Below are 7,500 nucleotides of genomic sequence, written 5' to 3'. Positions count from 1 at the left end.
ACATCACAATTTCCACCTGAATTTACCTACAGTTTATATTGTGGCCAATGAGTCCTTTCTGGTACTGTCACGCCCTGGTCAAAGTATTTTGTGTTTATCTTTATGTATTTGGTCAGGCCAGGGTGTGGCATGGGGTTTTTGTAATTGTGGTGTGTTTGTCTTGGGGTTTTGGTGGTGGTATTGGGATTCTAGCTTAGTGGGTTGTCTAGCAAGGTCTATGGCTGTCTGGAGTGGTTCTCAATCAGAGGCAGGTGCTTATCGTTGTCTCTGATTGGGAACCATATTTAGGCAGCCATATTCTTTGAGTTTGTCGTGGGTGATTGTCCTTAGTGTCTTACTTGTACTCTCTGTTAGTTTGCACTAGATAGGCTGTTTTCGGTTTTCATTTACGTTTATTGTTTTGTAGTGTTTAGTGTTTAGTCGTATTTACGTTTTGTTTAATAAATATGGATCGCAATCGACACGCTGCAGTTTGGTCCGACTCTCCTTCATCACCACTAGAAAACCGTTACAGAATCACCCACCACCAACGGACCAAGCGGCGTGTCAACAGGCAGGAGCAGCCGAAAGAGGAGAGGCAACAAGGGCAGCAACAGCGGCGCAATGAGGATTGGACATGGGACGATATATTGGATGGCAAGGGTTGCTACACATGGGAGGAGATCCTGGCGGGAAGGGATCGCCTTCCATGGGAACAGGTGGAGGCACTTAGGAGAGCAGAGGCAGCCGGAGAGAGGAGCCGGCGATACGAGGGAACACGGTTGGCAAGAAAGCCCGGGAGTCAGCCCCAAAATTCTTGGGGGGCTTACAGGGAGTATAGCTATGCCAGGTAGGAGACCTGCGCAAACTCCCTGTGCTTACCGGGGGCTGGAGAGACCGGGCAGGCACCGTGTTATGCTGTGGAGCGCACGGTGTCTCCAGTGCGGGTGCACAGCCCGGTTCGATATATTCCAGCTCCTCGTATCGGCCGGGCTAGAGTGGGCATCGAGCCAGGTAAGGTTGGGCAGGCTCGGTGCTCAAGAGCTCCAGTGCGCCTGCACGGTCCGGTCTATCCAGTACCACCTCCACACCCCAGCCCTCCGGTAGCAGCTCCCCGCACCAGGCTTCCTGTGCGTGTCCTCGATCCAGTACCACCAGTTCCAGCACCACGCACCAGGCCTTCAGTGTGCCTCGCCTGTTTAGCGCAGCCAGAGCCTTTCTCCTCTACAGCGCTGCCGGAGCCTCCCGCCTGTTCAGCGCAGCCAGAGCCATCCTCCTCTACAGCGCTGCCGGAGCCTCCCGCCTGTTTAGCGCAGCCAGAGCCTTTCTCCTCTCCTGCGCTGCCGGAGTCTCCCGCCTATCTAGCGCTGTTAGAGCCTTCCTCATCTCCAGCGCTGCCGGAGTCTCCCGCCTGTTTAGCGCAGCCAGAGCCTTCCTCCTCTACAGCGCTGCCGGAGCCTCCCGCCTGTTTAGCGCAGCCAGAGCTGCCAGTCTGCAAGGAGCAGCCAGAGCTGTCAGTCTGCATGGAGCAGCCAGAGCTGCCAGTCTGCATGAAGCAGCCAGTCTGCATGGAGCAGCCAGAGCTGTCAGTCCGCATGGAGCAGTCAGAGCTGTCAGTCTACATGAAGCAGCCCGAGCTGCCAGTCTGCATGAAGCAGCCAGTCTACATGGAGCAGCCAGAGCTGCCAGTCTGCATGAAGCAGCCAGAGCTGTCAGTCTGCATGGAACAGTCAGAGCTGTCAGTCTGCATGGAGCAGCCAGAGCTGTCAGTCTACATGAAGCAGCCCGAGCTGCCAGTCTGCATGAAGCAGTCAGTCTACATGGAGCAGCCAGAGCTGTCAGTCCGCATGGAGCAGCCAGAGCTGTCAGTCTACATGAAGCAGCCCGAGCTGCCAGTCTGCATGAAGCAGCCAGTCTACATGGAGCAGCCAGAGATGTCAGTCTGCATGAAGCAGCCAGAGCTGTCAGTCTGCATAGAGCAGCCAGTCTGCATGGAGCTGCCAGTCTGCATGGAGCTGCCAGTCTGCAAGGAGCTGCCAGTCTGCAAGGAGCTGCCAGTCTGCAAGGAGCTGCCAGTCTGCACGGAGCTGTCAGTCTGTAAGGAGCTGCCAGTCTGCAAGGAGCTGCCAGTCAGCACGGAGCCGCCAGAGCGGTCAGTCTGTAAGAAGCCGCCAGAGCTGTCAGCCTATATGGAGCAGCTAGTGCCGCCAGTCTGCCCAGCGCCGCCAGTGCCCCCAGTCTGCCCAGCGTCGCCAGTCTGCCCAGCGCCGTCAGTCTGCCCAGCATCGCCAGTCTGCCCAGCATCGCCAGTCGGCCCAGCACCGCCAGTCGGCCCAGCACCGCCAGTCTGCCCAGCACCGCCAGTCTGCCCAGCGTCGTCAGTCTGCCCAGCGTCGTCAGTCTGCCCAGCGTCGTCAGTCTGCCCAGCGTCGTCAGTCTGCCCAGCGCCGCCAGTCTGCCCAGCATCGCCAGTCGGCCCAGCACCGCCAGTCTGCCCAGCACCGCCAGTCTGCCCAGCGTCGTCAGTCTGCCCAGCGTCGTCAGTCTGCCCAGCGTCGTCAGTCTGCCCAGCGTCGTCAGTCTGCCCAGCGTCGCCAGTCTGCCCAGCGTCGCCAGTCTGCCCAGCGTCGCCAGTCTGCCCAGCGTCGCCAGTCTGCCCAGCGTCGCCAGTCTGCCCAGCGCCGCCAGTCTGCCCAGCGCCGCCAGTCTGCCCAGCGCCGCCAGTCTGCCCAGCGCCGCCAGATCTGCCAGTCAGCCAGACTCTTCCAGATCTGCCAGTCAGCCAGACTCTTCCAGATCTGCCAGTCAGCCAGACTCTTCCAGATCTGCCAGTCAACCAGACTCTTCCAGATCTGCCAGTCAACCAGACTCTTCCAGATCTGCCAGTCAACCAGACTCTTCCAGATCTGCCAGTCAACCTGACTCTTCCAGATCTGCCAGTCAACCAGACTCTTCCAGATCTGCCAGTCAACCAGACTCTTCCAGATCTGTCAGTCAGCCAGGATCTGCCAGTCAGCCAGGATCTGCTGAAACCACCAGCCAGCCAGGAGCTGGTAGATCTATCTACCTGAGCCTGAGCTTCCTCTCACTCCTGAGCTTCCTCTCACTCCTGAGCTTCCTCTCACTCCTGAGCTTCCTCTCACTCCTGAGCTTCCTCTCACTCCTGAGCTTTCTCTCACTCCCGAGCTTCCCCTCAGTCCCGAGCTGCCTCGGTCCCGAGCTGTCCTTCAGTCCCGATCTGCTCCTCAGTCCAGTGGGGTTCTGGGTGGGGACTACTAGGCCATGGTCGGCGGCGAGGGTGGACTATCCAGGGACGAAGGGAGAGGGGACTAAGACATTAAAGGAGTGGGGTCCACGTCCCCGCGCCGGAGCCGCCACCATGGACAGACGCCCACCCGGACCCTCCCTATTGTTTTGAGGTGCGTTCGGGAGTCCGCACCTTAGGGGGGTTCTGTCACGCCCTGGTCAAAGTATTTTGTGTTTATCTTTATGTATTTGGTCAGGCCAGGGTGTGGCATGGGGTTTTTGTAATTGTGGTGTGTTTGTCTTGGGGTTTTGGTGGTGGTATTGGGATTCTAGCTTAGTGGGTTGTCTAGCAAGGTCTATGGCTGTCTGGAGTGGTTCTCAATCAGAGGCAGGTGCTTATCGTTGTCTCTGATTGGGAACCATATTTAGGCAGCCATATTCTTTGAGTTTGTCGTGGGTGATTGTCCTTAGTGTCTTACTTGTACTCTCTGTTAGTTTGCACTAGATAGGCTGTTTTCGGTTTTCATTTACGTTTATTGTTTTGTAGTGTTTAGTGTTTAGTCGTATTTACGTTTTGTTTAATAAATATGGATCGCAATCGACACGCTGCAGTTTGGTCCGACTCTCCTTCATCACCACTAGAAAACCGTTACAGGTACATCATCTGTCATGTCATGGGATTACTATTTTAGTTTAGCGTAAAGTGCTACCACAAGTCTGTGTGTTTTACATGTTCAGTGTGCTCAGATGGGTTTCCTTCTGGAGGACATTAACAAGCTAAATGATGATCAATGACTCTGGCAGAGAGAGAGAGGGAGAGAGAGGGAGAGAAAGAAGGAGGGAGAGAGAGAGAGAGAGAGAGAGAGAGGAGAGAGAGAGAGAGAAGGAGAGAGAGAGAGAGAGAAGGAGAGAGAGAGAGAGAGAGGAGGGAGAGAGAGAGAGAGGAGGGAGAGAGAGAGAGGAGGGAGAGAGAGAGGAGGGAGAGAGAGAGAGAGAGAGAGAGAGAGGGAGAGAGAGAGAGAGAGAGAGGGAGGGAGAGAGAGAGAGGAGGGAGAGAGAGAGAGAGAGAGGAGGGAGAGAGAGAGAGAGAAGAGGAGAGAGAGAGAGAGAGAGAGAGAGAGACACAGAGAGAGAGAGACAGAGAGAGAGAGAGAGAGAGAGAGAGAGAGAGAGAGAGAGACAGAGACAGAGAGAGACAGAGACAGAGAGAGAGAGAGAGAGATCCATCATTCTTTAGTTAAAGGAGAGCTGTTTGTATGACAGGAAAAAGCCTTCTGAGAGATCTCTGTGTTGGGCACGTTGTCAGGGTGAATAGGTGATTAAACCATACAGGAATGTAGCTGTTGTTCTAGAGAGAGAGACAGAGACAGAAAGAGAGAGAGAGGGAGAGAGACAGAAAGAGAGAGTGTGAGTGAGTGAGTGAGTGAGTGAGTGAGTGAGTGAGTGTGTGTGTGTGTGTTGCAACATCGTCGACACCCCTGATCACAGGAAGGGATCATTACAACCAGTTGATGTCTCACAGCCAGGGAACTGTTACAGGGAACTGATACAGCCTGGGGAACTGTTACAACCAGGGGAACTGTTACAGGGGAACTGTTACAACCAGGGGAACTGTTACAGCCTGGGGAACTGTTACAGCCTGGGGAACTGTTACAGGGGAACTGATACAGCCAGGGGAACTGTTACAACTAGGGGAACTGTTACAACCAGGGGAACTGTTACAGCCTGGGGAACTGTTACAGCCTGGGGAACTGTTACAGCCTGGGGAATTGTTACAGGGAACTGATACAGCCAGGGAACTGTTACAACCAGGGGAACTGTTACAGCCTGGGGAACTGTTACAGCCTGGGGAACTGTTACAGCCTGGGGAACTGTTACAGGGGAACTGATACAGCCAGGGAACTGTTACAGCTAGGGAACTGTTACAGGGGAACTGATACAGCCAGGGGAACTGTTACAACCAGGGGAACTGTTACAGGGGAACTGTTACAACCAGGGGAACTGTTACAGCCAGGGAACTGTTACAGATACAGCCAGGGGAACTGTTACAACCAGGGGAACTGTTACAGGGGAACTGTTACAGCCAGGGGAACTGTTACAGCCAGGGAACTGTTACAACCAGGGGAACTGTTACAGGGGAACTGTTACAACCAGGGAACTGTTACAGCCAGGGGAACTGTTACAGCCAGGGAACTGTTACAGCCAGGGAACTGTTACAGGGGGAACTGTTACAGCCAGGGGAACTGTTACAGGGGAACTGTTACAACCAGGGGAACTGTTACAGGGAACTGTTACAGCCAGGGGAACTGTTACAGCCAGGGAACTGTTACAACCAGGGGAACTGTTACAGGGGAACTGTTACAGCCAGGGGAACTGTTACAGCCAGGGAACTGTTACAGTCAGGGGAACTGTTACAGTCAGGGAACTGTTACAGCCAGGGGAACTGTTACAGGGGAACTGTTACAGCCAGGGGAACTGTTACAGTCAGGGGAACTGTTACAGCCAGGGGAACTGTTACAGCCAGGGGAACTGTTACAGCCAGGGGAACTGTTACAGCCAGGGAACTGTTACAGGGGAACTGTTACAGCCAGGGAACTGTTACAGCCAGGGGAACTGTTACAGTCAGGGGAACTGTTACAGTCAGGGGAACTGTTACAGCCAGGGGAACTGTTACAGGGGAACTGTTACAGCCAGGGGAACTGTTACAACCAGGGGAACTGTTACAGGGGAACTGTTACAGCCAGGGGAACTGTTACAGTCAGGGGAACTGTTACAGCCAGGGGAACTGTTACAGGGGAACTGTTACAGGGGAACTGTTACAGGGGAACTGTTACAGCCTGGGGAACTGTTACAGCCAGGGGAACTGTTACAGGGGAACTGTTACAGCCTGGGGAACTGATACCTTTAAGACCAGTTGTTGCCTAAAGCTTCTTCGGGATCGGTGTCCCGTCCACGGGACGTAGGCTAATACGATTAGCTTGAGGTTGTAAGTAACAAGAACATTTCTCAGGACATGTGAAAGTGAAAAAGAAACGACTAATGTATTGGCTAAAACATGGTTAAAACTATAATGTTGATATCATGTCAGTCCTTGAGCGTGTTTGCATTTCTCCAGCCCCATCACTCATATGTTTACTGAAACAGTGGCAGGACAAATCCCTTTGTTAATGTATTAATGGAGGATTGACTGTTTAAAGCCCTGTCGTAGAGTAACAGATTGTATTATACGGCGCAATCCTCTAGTGAGTCATTTACTTTGTGACATTCATAGCAAACAAAACTTCTGAAGTCGAGAAAAAAAAATGTATTAGTATTGCAAATAAAAATAATTATATTGAAAGCAAAACGTAAACCCCAAAGTGTTGAGAACAAAACAAAATATTTCAAGAAAATAATTGTTTAAATGCAAGAGCAAATGAATTGTAAATGTAAACCCCCACAAAAATTCTGTGACTGCAAATTTTTTTAAAAACGCCTCCTTCCTTCCAGTAATTGTCCTTCTCATTGGTAGGGACCCTACCCTGGCCTTAGCTTTGGTAGGGACCCTACCCTGGCCTTAGCTTTGGTAGGGACCCTACCCTGGCCTTAGCTTTGGTAGGGACCCTAACTGTGGCTTTTGCTTTGGTAGGGACCCTAACTGTGGCTTTTGCTTTGGTAGGGACCCTAACTGTGGCTTTTGCTTTGGTAGGGACCCTAACTGTGGCTTTTGCTTTGGTAGGGACCCTAACTGTGGCCTTTGCTTTTTCTGCCTTTTTTCCCAGTTGTAAGTTTTGGCATATTCATTCCAGCAACAAAGCACCCTGCATCCCACTGCTTTGTATGGCCTCTGAAGCTAAGCAGAGCCGGTCCTGGTCGGTCCCTGGATGGGAGACCAGATGTAGCTGGAAGTGGTAGAAAATAATCATGTGAGGGAAAAAAGTGTGAAAAATGTAAATGTGTCACTTCACACATTTGAAAACCAGGTCTCTGAAAACCAGGTCTGAAAACCAGGTCTCTGAAAACCAGGTCTCTGAAAACCAGGTCTCTGAAAACCAGGTCTCTGAAAACCATGTCTCTGAAAACCAGGTCTCTGAAAACCAGGTCTCTGAAAACCATGTCTGAAAACCAGGTCTCTGAAAACCAGGTCTCTGAAAACCAGGTCTCTGAAAACCAGGTCTCTGAAAACCAGGTCTCTGAAAACCAGGTCTCTGAAAACCAGGTCTCTGAAAACCAGGTCTCTGAAAACCATGTCTGAAAACCAGGTCTCTGAAAACCAGGTCTCTGAAAACCAGGTCT

This window comes from Oncorhynchus tshawytscha, unplaced genomic scaffold, assembly GCF_018296145.1.
Source record: "Oncorhynchus tshawytscha isolate Ot180627B unplaced genomic scaffold, Otsh_v2.0 Un_contig_2373_pilon_pilon, whole genome shotgun sequence".
Lineage (NCBI taxonomy): Eukaryota > Metazoa > Chordata > Actinopteri > Salmoniformes > Salmonidae > Oncorhynchus > Oncorhynchus tshawytscha.
Note: the sequence above shows the minus strand (reverse complement) of the source record.